General features: G+C 50.9%; 1 protein-coding gene across 3 annotated transcripts in view; it reads left to right on the top strand.

Annotated features, from left to right (window-relative positions):
• Positions 1–5323: 5323 nt before the first annotated feature.
• ELFN2 (extracellular leucine rich repeat and fibronectin type III domain containing 2) overlaps positions 5324–14565 on the top strand; it is a 52464-nt gene continuing 43222 nt past the window's right edge. Inside the window, exon 1 of one of the 3 annotated variants that reach the window (XR_015286400.1) lies at positions 5324–5852. The gene's annotated coding sequence lies outside the window, so the exon portion shown is untranslated. Of the gene's footprint in view, positions 5853–5943; positions 6102–14565 lie in introns of those variants that run through there. The other 2 variants (XR_002867656.2, XR_015286399.1) reach the window with 2 other exon arrangements.

The following is a 14565-nucleotide window of genomic DNA, read 5'->3' as shown; positions in this document are numbered from 1 at the left end:
CAGTTTGAGCTGTGCTGGCCACCTTCAAGGCCACTCTCTGACGCTTGTGCAGGGGCAGGTGGAGAGAAAGGATATGAGTGAGCTTGGGGGAGCCCAATAACACAGTGCTTTAGCTGTCTGCCTTCAGACATTTGTTCTCTGAGGAACACTCCTTCCCTACACTCTCTGTAGTGCTGGAGGGCTCTGGGATAAGGCAGAAGAAAGCTCCAAGGTGTCCTCAACCCATTGCAATGGAAGTTCCATCCATGGTGATGTGAAGCCCCCTCAGGAAGTGAGCATGTGGGAAGAAGGCTGGAGCAGACCAAACTGGGGCTGCGTTCCTTTGGCTACTCCTCCTCTTGCAGAGCAGGTGTCAGCAGAGGTGAGATCTTCTGTTCTGACAACGACATTTTTTCAGAAGCAAGTCTGATAGAGCAGATATTTGCTCTTATTCACTCCTGAGGCGTTGGGGGTGTGGAGAGGACCATTTGTTGCACTTGGGTTGGTCCCTCTGTTCTCTGCTCTTCTGTCTCCAGACTGTTTCAACAATCTGGCTTGAACTGTCCCACTGTAGTTCCAGATCAGAGCCGGAAAAACCCAACACCTTTCTGCCCTTTGATTTTGTTTCTCCATCCTTGCTTGAGTTCACTGTTGCTCTTCTTGACAGCACAAGAACCAAGAGAGTTAGAAGTGGCTGCCCCTGGACAATGTCTACAATATCCACAGCCAGGAGAGGGGAAGAAGGTTAATTCTGTGCCTGGAGGTGCTACCTCATTCCAGGAGAACCTTGTATTTGTGGCATGCTCTGAGACCTCCTGGAGACAGCAGGGTACAGCCCTTGCCCCCTCCTCTACCTCCACAGCTATAAGAGGAGAACCTGGACTCACTTCCACGCTGGAGTCTGTAAGCAGGTTAGTGTCCAGTGCACTCGTGGACTGAATGCATTGTTATTTCCAAACGTGCTGCCCCTTGTATTGAAAACTGGCCCCCCCTCCATTTGGCAAGGATGGCAGCATTGTCACAGCAGAGCAGAACTGTTCATGCTGTGCAGTGCCTACGCAGTCCTTGCCGGCTCCCACAGCCACAGCAACATGCATCTACCCATGTAGAAGGAGCCTCCTCATGTCTTTATTCCTGACAGATGTCAGTTCCTGGAAAACAATCCCTTCCCTCCCTCCTGCTGGAGTCCCAAAGCCAGGCTGGGAGGCTGGGAGCACACGAGCAGGGAAGGAAATCTGCCAACTTCGTGTTTCTCCCTGTCGCTCCCTCTTTAGCTGCCTGTGAGCGAGGTTGCAGTAAAATAATGAAATAAAAGCCAAGGACCAGAGAAAGCTGATTCATCCACAGCCCAGGGCCAGCGGCCGGCTCCAAGCAGAGCTGTAAAATCAATCTGTCACTGCTCACCGCAGTATAGATCAGCGGAGAGATTCTGACTGCAACGAGGGCAGAGCCCAGCCTTCTCCCTCGGCCTGTTTCCCCCATCCCTGGGACCCGGCTGTGCCCTAGCGGGAGATGGGCAGGGGAAGAGGTGGAGAGGGAGAAGGGCTGATGGGCCGGCTCCGTGAGCTGGAATCGCTGCCAGCGAGGCTCCCTTCCCTGGCAGCACCCACCGCAGGTAGAGGCAGCCCTCCCTGCCGGCTCTGCCCTCCTCCTGGGCAGAGGCGGCTCAAGGTGATGGGTGAGACGGGGATGGCTGGCTGCGCTCCCTGCCCCCACTCCTCACATGGAGAGCAGGTACCATCCCCACTGGACTGACAATCCCCAGGCGGGCCACAGGGGGTTAAAATATCAGTTTAATCATCACTTTTGTGATTCCCAGATTCTGGGCTATTCTAGGACTTAACAGCTCCCTGGCATAAGTTGGAAAAACACTAGGGAATTGCTCTAATAAGGTCAGCTCCCTTGTTCACCCCTAACAGCATCTCCAGTCTTGGCAGCCCAAAAGAGCAGGAGCTGAGCAGAAAGGTATAAACCAAAGTGTTTTTAGGGGCTGTTTTCATCCCCATTAAGGGGGCAGAGAGGTCAGGCCTGACTGTAGGTAGTGGTCTCAAAGACACTGGCACAAAATAATTAGAAGGTGATTCTTTTTGATATTGCTGGACATAGGGAATGAGGCACCTCTGCAGCTGGCTTAAAGTATCTATGACGTCCTTAGGAGGTTTTTTTTTCCTCTCAGTGATTTTTTTTTTTTTTTTTTTTTTTGTGTGTGTGTGTGAAGTAAAAAACAACAGAGTCTCTCCAGGGCTTTTGGCAAGGTCAGAGCCTCTGCAAAATAAACATGGGGGTGAGCTTCTGTACCCTCTAGATCATCTGCAGTGGGACAAATAGGCATGGAGGGACTGGCTTTGAATCAGATTGAGGACCCAAATGTCCCACACTGCTGGAAATGTGGTACTTGCTTCTGCTTGTCTCTTGGGGCGCTTCTGTTCTGCTGGAGTTAAGTGTTGTTCCTGGGTCAGTGGGAATATGAGCAAATACCATTTGACCCCCAGAGGTCCTGCTAGTACAAGGATCCTGCCCCAGCACTTCTGAGTCCTGAAGAGATGTGTGCCAGCAGGAGAGCCTCTGGGAGACTCATCACAAACAGACTGCAAGATGATCCTGGAGGAGCTCAAGCAGGAACAAATCCTGCATTAATTTGGAGTTGGAAACCTTTTCTCCTACTTCAACACCCTCTAAAATTAGATACTGTCTGTCCTTGGAGGAAGTAGAGAGAGATGGAAGCAAGTCTCTGTTCCTTTAGCTTTTAGTTTCAAAAGAGCTTGGAGGAAACACCCCACAGTCATAACACTCCAAAGTGATAAAGGCGAGGAAACTTGAGCCTGTAGTTGCCAAGACAAGCTTCCTTCTCTGATTCTGGGAGGTGTGAGTAGTTTTGGCACTTAATCCACTGGGAACAGATGTCTACAGATGGTCCAGGGAACATCCAGAAGTGTCCTCAGAGCTGCATGTCTGTCTTCCTGAGGAGTGTGTGTGTCTTTGTGTGTATTTTTGTGTCTGGGTGATTTTTCCCCACTTGGGTTTGCAGGTTTGGAGTACAAAACAGCACAACAAGCTTCCTATGTATTATTTTCAAAAGGATTGATGACTTGTGTGTTTGTGCCTAGTGGGCCAGTTTGTTTCTCCATGCCATCCAGCCGGTGTGTGTGATCCTGGGCCTCCTTCTGTAGATGGGTCCTTTGCGCTTGCCTGTGTTTTGTGTTTCCCTTAGGGCTATTTATTGTTTGCCTCCCCATGTAGAGGTTTATTGGTTTGGTGCTCTGTCCATGGGGCTCTTGTAGAGCATGTGAGATCATTAGGGACAGTCCTCTGCTTGCTGGGGTTGGATTTACATGAGATAATCATGCATGACCTCTCATGCAGGGGGGCCAAAGGAGCTCACCTTCCCTCTATAATGCTGCAGGCGTGAGACAGATGGGGAAATTCCATTGATCTGTGCTCATATAACTAGGGGGATGGGGAGGTGGGCCACAGGTGAGCTTCTTTAGATGTAATGGGTGTCAGAAAGAACAGGAACAGGATTAGAACAGAACAGAACAGAACAGAACAGAATAGAATAGAATAGAATAGAATAGAATAGAATAGAATAGAATAGCCTGAATTGGAAGAGATCCACAAGAAATATGGAGTCCAACTTCTGGTTCTGCACAAGACAACCCAAAAATCACACCATGTGCCTCACAGTATTGCTCAAATGCCTCTTGAACTCTGTCAGGCTGGTACTGTGACCACTTCCCTGGGGACTCTGTTCAAATGTCAACCACCCTCTGGGTGAAAAATCTTTTCCTAATATCCTAAACCTCCCCTGATGCAGTCTCATGCCATTAATATAATACATTCAATAACAGTGTTGCTTGCAGTGGTGGGTGTGTGTGTCAACCTAATTTCTCTTCAGTTTCTGGACTGCATGAAGAAATTCACTGGTTTCCCATCAGAGGTTATACATGTTTGTTGTATATTCTGTACCTGAGTGCATGTGAGTGCTGTGGGTGGCAGCTTTAGGTGTCTGTCTACCTAGAAGCTGTTGCAATCATGTTGGTATTTATGCCGAGGGGAAGGTCTTCACCCAGATGTGTGTGTGTTAGGTCTGTGTGAAGCTGGGGAACAGGAGGTGTCTGTTCAGGTGGGAGTGGAGGGTCAGGGCGCTTCCATTTGTTCTTGCAACCTCTGTGCGTGCCTGGGTGAAGAACATGGCCAGCTGGCCCAGGAACATGTGGGTTTGAATTGGGCCTGGGTAAATGCAGACGTTTGGGCAGGCTTTTAACTTCAGTGTGGCTTCTGAGCATGAAGCAAATAGTCTCACAGTACTCAGATGGACCTTGAGACATTTCTGAGCAAGGCTGTATGATGTGGTTGCCTGGAATAGCAGGAGGCTGGATTGTACATCCCAGGAAGCCAGCTCCCATCCAATGTCCCTAAGTTTCAGCTGTTGCATGTGCGTGTGTCTCAGAGTGAGGCAGGCAGTCTTTCCACTGCTGTGGTGAGTGTGAGGGGTGCATTGTGTCCCCTAAGTGGTGGTCTTGCATGTCTGTGCAGAGATTATTTACGTCTGTCATGTGTGCTTCTGCTTTCTGTCAAGGAACTGAGGAGTAATTTCTTGAGAGCGACCCTGTGTTTGGTAATGTGCTTTCCTAGCTGGCACTGCCTGTGTGAAGTATTTGGGGGCCAAGCTGTGGCTGAGTCCCCAACACATGGATGCACATGGTGCACATGGATGCTTGTTTCTGACTGTGATCTCCATGGGTGATGGCACATGTGGGTTTGGGGAGAGGGAGGTGGAAGGTCTTCCAGATGTACATGAGGGTATGTGGCTCCAGGGGCTGAGGAGCTGTTGTGTATCTGTGGCGGTGATTTGAGGAGGTGTATGATAGACAATCCCCCCAGAGCAGTGTGTTTGTGTGTGGATGAAAGGTTTTCTCCACCTCCTGCTACGTTTTTATGTGTGAATTTTTTAGCAAATGCCACAGGGGCTTGTATCCAGGTGTAGTTTCCCATGGCTGTTGCACATACCTGTGTCAGTATGTGTATAGCTATTGTGTGCATCTGTGTGTGTGTGCGTGTGTCCTCAGCAGCTGTTGCTTGTAGCTGTGTGGTTCCTAGAAGCTGTTGTATTTTCATGTGGGTGACTTAATCCTGAGAAGCTGTAGCCTCTGTGTGTGTGTGTGTGATTCCCCAGCAGCTGTTGTTTGTGTGTATTCCTGGGAAGCTGTTGTGTGTTGTGTGCAGCTCCTGAGCAGCTGTTGTGGGGAATTGTGTCTGTGTGTGTTTGTGTGTGTGTGTGTGCAGTTCCCAGCAGCTGTTGCATGCGTGTGCTCATGTCTCCGGTGGAGGCCCACCCCTTTCCGCCTGCACCGGAGCAGTGGCTGTGCAGGCGAGGAGAGCTCGGCACTGGCTCCATGGGAGAGGGTCCTTTGCCTGTCACAGCCTTCCCAGCTGGGAGAAGCAGTGCCGCCGGCTCTGGTCCCAGAGCCCTATCAGCCGAGCCTGTGGCGAATTAATCACTTGCGTTTTAAATGCCAATACAGCCCTTTCTGCCTTCTTCCCCCAGTGATGCGGCTGCGGCGAAGGCAGCAAATCCTCCGGCTGTGCGTGCCCTCCCTGGACTGCTGCTCCATCCCCGCCTGCCGTGGCCGCGCGTGTGCATGGCTGGGAGCGCTGCCTAGGTGCGGCCGGGAATGAGACAGCTGCGGGGCGAGCATCGCTCCAGCTCCAAGGGCTGACACGAGTGGGGGATAGCCACACACACCCCCCACCGCCCCCCGAACACATCTGCAGGGCTGCAAGTTGCTTGAGGACCGGGGTATTTTGTGCCTCCACTTCGTCTCTGTCATGCCCCGTATGGAAGCTGGGAGCAGTCACCCCTCCAGAAGCAGGTACGTGTTTGTGGGGTGTGTGTGTGTGTGTGTGTGTGTGTGTGTGTGTGACACGTTTTTGTGTGCAGTCCTTGTGCTGCTGCCTCGCGTGTCCTCGGCTCCCGGCTGCCGTCCGTGTTGCCTCCCGGAGAAGCAGCTGAGATTGGAAAAGGGGGAGAAGGGCAGGATGCATGGATTGCCCTTTTCCTCCAGCTTGTGCACGCACTCCCTGGGGGCTGGATGCCTCTTATCTGAGGATGAAGGCGAGGGGTGAGTGCAAAGGAGATGGGGAAGTGGCCCAGGGTGTGTGTGTGTGTGTGTGGGGAGATTATGCTTATATAGGGTGATGGGAGGGAGGGAGGCTTGGAGACGTGTGTGTGTGTGTGTGTGTGTGTGTGTGTGTGTGTGTGTGTGCTCTGCTTAGGACTGGGATCATGAATAGGTTCAGGGCTTGCTGCACACAGCTGGGTTTGACCCGCCTGCATCTATTCAGACCTTGCAAGAGGAGGCGATCTATGTACATGTCCATGTATAGATCTGTATATATGTGTGTGTGTTCATGTGTGTAGCCGTGTACAGGTGTAGCTATAGGTGTACGTGTGTACCCCCACACATGCATGCATGTGCAGACAGGCAGACAGACCTCTCCGGGTATTGCCTGCAGTTATGGGACAGAGAAGGACCCAGTCTCATCCCTCGGCCCCCTGCTCCCTGTCTCTCCGCAAACTTTGTCGGGGAGCCCCTGCGGACAGTGGTTTGTCCGTGTCTGTGTGTCTGTCCGTCGTGCGGTGTGTGAATACTCGCCTGGTTTGCATGCAGAGTAAATCTCTGCTCTTACACGGCTCTGCTGGGAGACTGGCTGGCTGCAGAAAAGTCACTGCGTGGTGTCTGTCGGGTGTGTGAATGTGTCTGTGGTGGTGGTGGGAGCCGGGTATTTATGTAGGGGCCCAGGACAGCTACTCCAATGCATATGTAAGTGTGTATGTATTGCCTGCAGGGTGTCTGCATGCCCGTTTATTCCATCAGAGAAAGCATGCCCACATTTTTATGCATAAGGATATTCCTGCTTTGGGGCATGGGATGGGGGGGGGGGGCGGGGGGGAGGAGAAGCTGAATGAATGAATGGGAGCAAAAGGAGGGGGAAGGAGGAGGGGTGGGGGTGGGGGAGAGAGACGAACAGGCGCATCCTATTCTCATCCCAGGACAGGCAGGAGTGCACAGCTGCCGCTGTTCCCATTCCAGAGCTTGGATCTGGCTGGGGAAAGGCAGCATAAATCAGCTAATACTGCAGGAGGCAGCACATTCGGGAGCTGCTGTGCGTAATTGTGACAATATTGTGACACGCAATGCCCTCTCGCGTGTGTGCCCCACCGTGCAACACACGGGTGTGTGTCCCACGCCTGAATGTGCACAGAGCTGTGCACAAACACCAAAGAGCCTCTCCAGCGCCCAGGGAAGGGGGTGTCGGTGATGGGCACGGAGAGCATCGCTCCTGTGCTGCGGGCAGACACGTCTGGCACAGCCCGCGGAGCTGTGGCACCCACTCTGGGCTCACACGGGCACGGTGGGTGCAAGCAAAAGGGGTGCACATGTGCAGGCCAGACTTGGGAACTGCTGCCCTTCCCTGCCCCTAAAGGCTGCAGAGCAGGACCCTTCTCCCTGCTCGGGAGGTACAGAGCCATAAAGCGAGCTGTGGAGCAGGGAGAGGATTGCTGACATTGGAGGTGGGGGGGTGAAGATTATGTAGGGAGTGGGGTGGGCCATGCCACTGGAGGGGGCCTGGGGAGCCTGGCTGCATTGCACGCTGCGAGCCAAGGAATTTGTCATGCACGGAGAGGTGGGAGCGAGTGGGAGTGTGTGTAATGTGGGGGAGCTGGGCTGGAGGGGGAGAAAGGAGGCTGTGCTGGGGTACGAGGGAATTTCTGGTGAGCCCTACCTCCCCACACCCCCCTTCCGGGTCCCCACTCATCCCGTCACTCCTGGGTCCCAAGAAGCGCAGCCTGACAGCATCGCTAATGTAATATTCAGGGGAAGCTTCATTTGCATGGAACATGCATTATTAATACATTTAAATACAGCCCCCCTCTCGCCTCCCCGCTCTGTGCAGACCGTACCAGCAGCAGTGAGGAAGCTGCAGGGAGTGGAAGGGTGCCGATGCAGTGCCAGGGGTGAGGAGCAGACACTTTAATCCCACTGATTTCCCCAACCTACCAACCTTGCCCCCACCCCCAGCCCCTTCCCCACCTGCCACCCTCCCCACGCCATTATTTTCCTTGGGGGGTGGTTGGCTTTCAGGGCACCCAACCCGCAAGCATGCAGATTTGTCAGCATGAAGCAAACTGCCTTGGTTGCTTTTCCCCCATTGAAAACTACGACACCAAGGGAAGAACTGTGGATGCACGGCCTTTCCCGCTCTTCCCCCAGCTCCAGGCAAAGTGGGTATTTGGGAATATGCTGTCTGATCCGCCGCACTGGTGCAAAGCTACGCTGTGGAGCAGAAGCCACTTGGAGGGTAGAGGGGGCATTTGGGAAAGGGGGGCATATGGAGGGGTAGGTTTTGCTGGGGGCAGCTTGCAAATCAGAAAGGTAAAAATTGCAGGGAAGGCAGAAGGGAGGCAAGCATAGCTGTGATGATGTCTGTGATGTTTGCTCTTACCTGGGTCATGTCAGAAGCCAGATGCAGCTCCAGGCAGAGTGCAGCTGCCTCACCTGACCCTGCTGAAGAGTGGTGAAAAGCTCTGCCCACCTGGGAAAAAAGGCTACTGGTCATATCAGGGCCTGTTGAAACCTCCCAGTGCTCTTATCAGCTGTGTCAGAAAATATCAGCACATTTGCTGAAGGAGACAGACCTGGCTGCTCTCTCCTTTGTCCTAAATACTGTGGGATTTTTCCCCTTGGTCCCTGTAAATATGGACCTGGGCTAAGCTGTTTCTTTTATTAGTGTGAGGGAGGGCAGAGGACACGCAGGGAACACCTCTGTCCTCACACCCTTGTGAGCTCATGAGGGCCGCCTTGCTCTGGTAAAGGGATGTGATGTCCCAAAAAACACTTGCAGCCCTTGCCCATGCCTGTGCACCAGAGCAGGACAGAAGCAGCTTAGGTGCAGAGCACGTGTCTTCCAGAAAAACATCCCCTTTTCTGGGAACAGAGGTGGTTTTGCTTTTCTCCTTCATGGAGGAGCAGAGCTGTCCTGAGCAGTGAGGGATCCCAGGCTGCTGGCAGCTGTAGAGTTTGCCTGGCAGCTCTGCAGGTCCTGCTGGTGAGGATTTCCCAGACTGGACTCACAGCAAGTGCTTGAGCAGCTGTGAAGGAGCAGAGCTCTGTGTCCCCCAGTGCCTTTCCATGTGGGAAGAGGGTGAGGGAGGACATGGAGTGAGCTACTGAAGGGGAGGCAAGAGGAATGCGTGGGAGCCACCTCTTTTGCCAGGGCAGTGGGGCACTGAATCCCTTCTGTGGTCTGGAAGGGGAGAGTGCAAAGCTCAGGGGGCAGACCAAGGGGCTGTGACCCACCTCCAGCCCTTTCTCTCTGCTGGGTCAGGATGAGTTTCTCACAGCTGTGAACCAGATGAGTGCTGTATTTAAGTCCCCAGATGAGTCAAGCTTGACACTTTGGAGGTGACAATGACTGTGGGACTGCTGTTGTGTTTGCTTCAGTGGTGAGCTGGTCTGGCAGCAGTTACAGCCTCACTTTAGCAACGCTGCATTTGTGCCATGACTTTCCTGTGCTCCCCAGCTGGTGTTGGTTTTGTGCCTTGCTTTGCCCTGACCTCCTCTTTAAGGGTCTCCTGGGTAGCTCAGGGGTACACAGCCATTGCCTGAGATGAACTGCTTTCCTCACCAAATAATTTTCTGTCACTGAGGAGAAATGACCTCATTTTCTCAACATTCATAAGCCAAGAGGAAATCCAGTTCCAGCTGACCAGCTGAGGTACAGAAGGAGGGAAGGGCAGTTGTCACTCTTTCCACAGCATTTTAAGAGGTGGGAAACAAGCTACCAGGAGTCAGGTTGAGGTGAATGACTTGATGGGTTTTGTCCCTAGATGTTGCCGCTTGCGAGGAGTCTATAAAAGTCCCCAGGCATCACTGGTGTGGGGAGTCTCAGTGGATGCATGGTGCCCTATAGCATAGCATCAGATGCCATGGAGATAGGCATGGGATCAAAACCCCACTGCTGAGTCTGTTCTGCTGGTGAAGGTGAAGCCCATTCTGTGTTGACCTGACTGCTGTGCTGGGACTGTTCTTTCCTGTCTGCAGTCACCCTGGGGAGTGCATCTCCAGCTTTTCAGCCCTTTAGCACAGAATTTCATTCCAGGTGATGCTCTGGGGAGCTGATGGTGCAGCATGAATTTCACAGAAGTGAGAAGCTGTGTCTAGGGGCCAAGAATTCATGTTCTTCTCTATACATTGATGCTCACAAAATGTTAATAATGTCTGGTTTTGGTAAGTTGTAGGGGAAAGACTGTTGACAAGAAACTGTGGGTGCTTTTGACTCCTTTGGATCTCTGATGGCAGAGAGATGGAGCAAATACATCCCCGTGAGGAAGGACCACCTGTAACATGACTCAGGGAGGGCAACACAGAGTAGGAGGAAGGATCCCTAGCTTTGCCACAACTGCCCTGTAGAGAGTCCTTTTCTTTCTCTCTGTGGTCCTCATCTTTCACCTCACGTCTGAATAGCTTTGTATTTGTATTGTATTGTATTTGCTAGTGTAATCACTATGGAAGGGTCTGTAGATATGAAGACTGTCTCAGTACGATGCATGTGCTACCAGGTGCCTTAAGGCAAGGTGTCATATGTTTGTCTTCATTCTTTCCATGGCTCATGGGCTCAATCTGCAGACCAGATGGGTCAGAGCTGCCTGTGTATTTTTAGGCTACTATAAGGGCTCCATGAGCTGCTATCTTTCCTCTGGGAGCATTGGTTTATGCATGAGAACATGTATGTTTGTGAGCAGGGAGAGCACCATTTTCTGCTAGACTTTGTCCTGTCCTCTTGTGTGCACAGGCCACGTGTGCATGCCCAAAGCCTCCATGCCCACGTGTGTCATTCCTGCCTCCTGGTATTATCCCTGTACGTGTTCCTGTGTGCACTCCTGTGTGATGCAGGTCACCAGGGGTTGGTTTGTGCAGCGAACACGTGTGTGTTTATGCGTGTGTGTATATGCACCTTTTCCATAGCCAGGACTTGATGTCTTTTCTCCAGGTGTGTGAGTACATAAGGGTTTATAGTCGTGTCCCTTGTTCATCTGCAGGACATCTGTCCCCACCTGTCCGTGTGTCGTCTTCTCCCCACCTCTCATGAACCTTCTGCTTCCTCTCCCTGGGGAGACAGACTTGAGTTGTGTTACCTGGTGCCACATGTCTGAAGTGAGACTGCTTTCCTGACATCCAGAAACTCAAGTGCACGCAGAAACATCAAGCCTTGAAGCACTAGGGAGACTGAATTCATGTGATTTCCAAGGCCTTAGTAAGATCAGTCTGGAAAACCTAGCATGCAAACTTGGGTGATGTGCTAGCTGAAGGAGGGTGATAAATTGGAGGGAATTCAGAGAAGAGCAATAAAAATTATGAAAGGGCTGAAGGTACTTATTTATGAGGAGAGATTGAAAGAACAAAATACATAGAGTTTGACTAAATGTTTACATGTAAAAGTCTGTGTGTATTGAGAACTGTAAACACCAGGGAAAGGAGGAGATTGTTTAAAGTGGCAAAAACTGGGCAAAGTCAGAGGCATTGATGAAGCTGAGCAAAGAGGAGAATATTTGTCTATTGAGGATACATGAAAGCTTGTTGTGAGTGCTCAAACCACCTATGAAATAGTGTGGCAGGTTCATGGAGATGCAACTGCTGGCAGCAAGGAAACATGGTGGTGGGAAGGGGTGGAGGGAACAGGCTGCACTTGGCCAGTGATGGAAGCAGAGTGAGCTGCAAGGCCTCCTCTTTATATGCAGCATTGCCAGGGAAATTCTGAGAGATGTTTGATTGTAATTCACCTTTTATTGATTCCCTGTCTCATGGCTGGAAAGAACCCACAGACACTGCTGTTGAGGGAGCAGAGAGGTGATACAGGAGGAATAAGTAAACAGAGTCTGATGGAGGTGGAGGACATTATTCCCTCCACCCTCTCTGGCTGGAAAGGTAGTCTAGGAAGCAACCCTGTAGAAAGAGCCTGTAAGTGAAAAGGGGCTTTTCCCCATCTTTCTAGGACAGTACAAACTGAGCCTCCCAAAGCAAGGGGTTGATAGTGGGGTCAGGAGGATCAGACTTCCCTCCTCTGAATTCCTAGTCACAGATGGCCCAGAATTGGGACAACAAGGTCAGAAGGATTAATACCCCTCCTTTTTTTTTTCCTCATTGCAGTCATAGGCCAGGAAAATTGAGTGAGATCATAATAAAAGGATTAGTGTGGAGAGCCTGCCGTGAATAGTGTGATAGACAGGTCAGGGAAATGGAAGGGAATTCAAGGGGGTTGGACCTGTTACAGATGGTCTGTTTAAAGGGTTCTGTTGTTTATCAACAGGGAAAGGGGATTTGGTCTTAGAAAAGTCTGGAAATAGGCACTGAGGGAGCTAGGGCTCAAGCAGAGATGTTATTCCCAGCAAGGATCTGTACTGGAATGACTGGTTTAAATGACACCTGACCTCCTTACAGCTTTTGGTCAGGGAAGAAAAAAACCCAAAACCTTTAGTGGAATGAGCTCTGTTGTTTGCTGTCTTGTCCATCCATCTCTAAAATGATACTGTTACTCAGAGCTACTCTTTCCCATGACTTCTGTGTCAGCCTGGCTATGGAAAGCCATAGGAATACAAAAAGGACCATACCAAGGCAGGTCTGTGGTCCTTCCAGTGCAGTATCTCCAGCTGTAGCTGAAAGAGGGACTAGCTTACAGGCAGGACAACTGTGTAGCAGCACTTCCTCTGAACAACTTTTCAGCCTCCAGTGATACATATTTGAGGGACCCAGTGCTGGAAGATCTGCTGTGCACTTTATAGTTCTTGGTGGATTTGTTTCTTCCCTGAATTTGTCTGGCCAATTTTTGAGGTCAGGTAAAGTTTTAACATCCTCAGAACCTCACAGTAGGAAGTTGTGCAGCATAAGCATGCAGTTTGTCTTGAACCTGTAACTTTCTGGTTTAATTTCCTGACCCTTGATTTTTGAGTGGGAAGAGACTGTTAACACCTCTTTCCTCTGCCCTTCCTCTGTCATCTGTGGTTTTGTAGACCTGTCTCATTTTATGGTCTCTGCTGTCTCTTTTCCAGTGTCCCTTTACCTTTCATCTCTTTGCATCTATCAGCTGCCTCCTTCTTGGCTACAGTGGTGGAGCTTTTAGCAACAGGACATGGGGCATTGCTGGGTGGGAAGTGACATCACAGCAATGAGCTGCACCAGGTCCCACTCCAATGAAAATGTTTGAGTCAGCTGCAGTGCCCACACATCCCTACATGGTACAGGAGGAGCTGAGGAAGGTGGGCAAAAATTCTGAAACCAGTTGAAGGTGCCCTTGGTCATCAAGACAGAAACTGGGTAGGCTCTGATGAGGCTTGAAACAGAGGAAGGGGATCTCCTATGATCTTCCCAGGCACAGAAGCAAGGCTGACAGGTTGGTAGTTCCTAGGGTTCTCCTTTCTACCCCTTTTATAGATAGGTACAGTGCTTCCCTTCTCCCAGTCACCTGGAACTTCATTTTACTTCCATGACTTCTTTAATATCATGGAGAGTGGCTTGGCAACTACATTGAACAATTCCCTCAAGATTCTGGGATGCATCTTGTCAGGGCCCATGGACTTATTTATGTATGTTCAGGTTCCCCAGGTGCTCATGAACCTGAACTCAGAGAGGGAAGCACTTTGCTCTCCAAGTCCTGCTGTCCATCCACTCAAGAGAAGTGGGAAGAAATGTTGCCATTGAAGACTGAGGCAAAAAAGGTTGTTGAGTACTTTAGCCTTCTCCTCATCCATTGTTATCTGTTTCCCAGCATTTTTTATGAGAGGTGTACACCTTCTTTAAGCTTCCTTTTCTGGTCAACATACCTGTAAAAGAAGAATGAAGTGAAACATCAGCCATCTTACAGAATAGGTTCAGGGGGAGGAAACAGGCTCATGCCTGGGACTGCACTTGTGGGGTGCAGCAAATGCTGGAGGGTACAGGGAAAGAAGAAGGTGCCCTCACTAGTCCTTATGACATTATGACATTTCCTGAGAGGAAAGTTGTTCTGAGTAACCTTTGAGTCAAGGGCTGTAGGGGACTGAGGTGGGTGGTGGGAAGTCTGTTTAGATGCTGTCAGATATGATGTGGGCCAGGACAAGCAGCAGGGAGAGTGAGAGACAACACTGTCAGGAAGGGAAGGAGATGAGCTGAGAGGTCTGGTGTGAAGGAAGGGTCGAGGGGTGGAGGAAGAAAGGCCTGAACAATGTCTTAAAGAGGGATAGTGATGGCAATCTCTTTAGCAGGCTTCTGTGCCTTGGGATTTCAGTCAGGTACCCCACTGGATGTTTCTGACAGGGCAAGGAGCTCCTCTCCAGTCCCAGCACCCTGTCCCCAGCCTGGTCACACTGCAGAGAGTACAGCTGCCTCGTTCTTCCTTACAGACCAAGAAAGGTGGTGGGACATGTCGTATAACATCATGAATGTACAAAGCTTTTCTACCAATAGTCAAGCACAGAGATGGCAAGGGAGAAGTTATTGTTTTCTTCCTTCTCTCTCACTTTCTGTCCTTTCTTTTGTTTTGTCTCCT

Source organism: Cyanistes caeruleus, chromosome 4 (genome assembly GCF_971803275.1).
Source record: "Cyanistes caeruleus chromosome 4, bCyaCae1.hap1.1, whole genome shotgun sequence".
In the NCBI taxonomy this organism is placed as follows: Eukaryota; Metazoa; Chordata; class Aves; order Passeriformes; family Paridae; genus Cyanistes; species Cyanistes caeruleus.
This window is presented reverse-complemented; position numbering and strand designations above follow the sequence as displayed.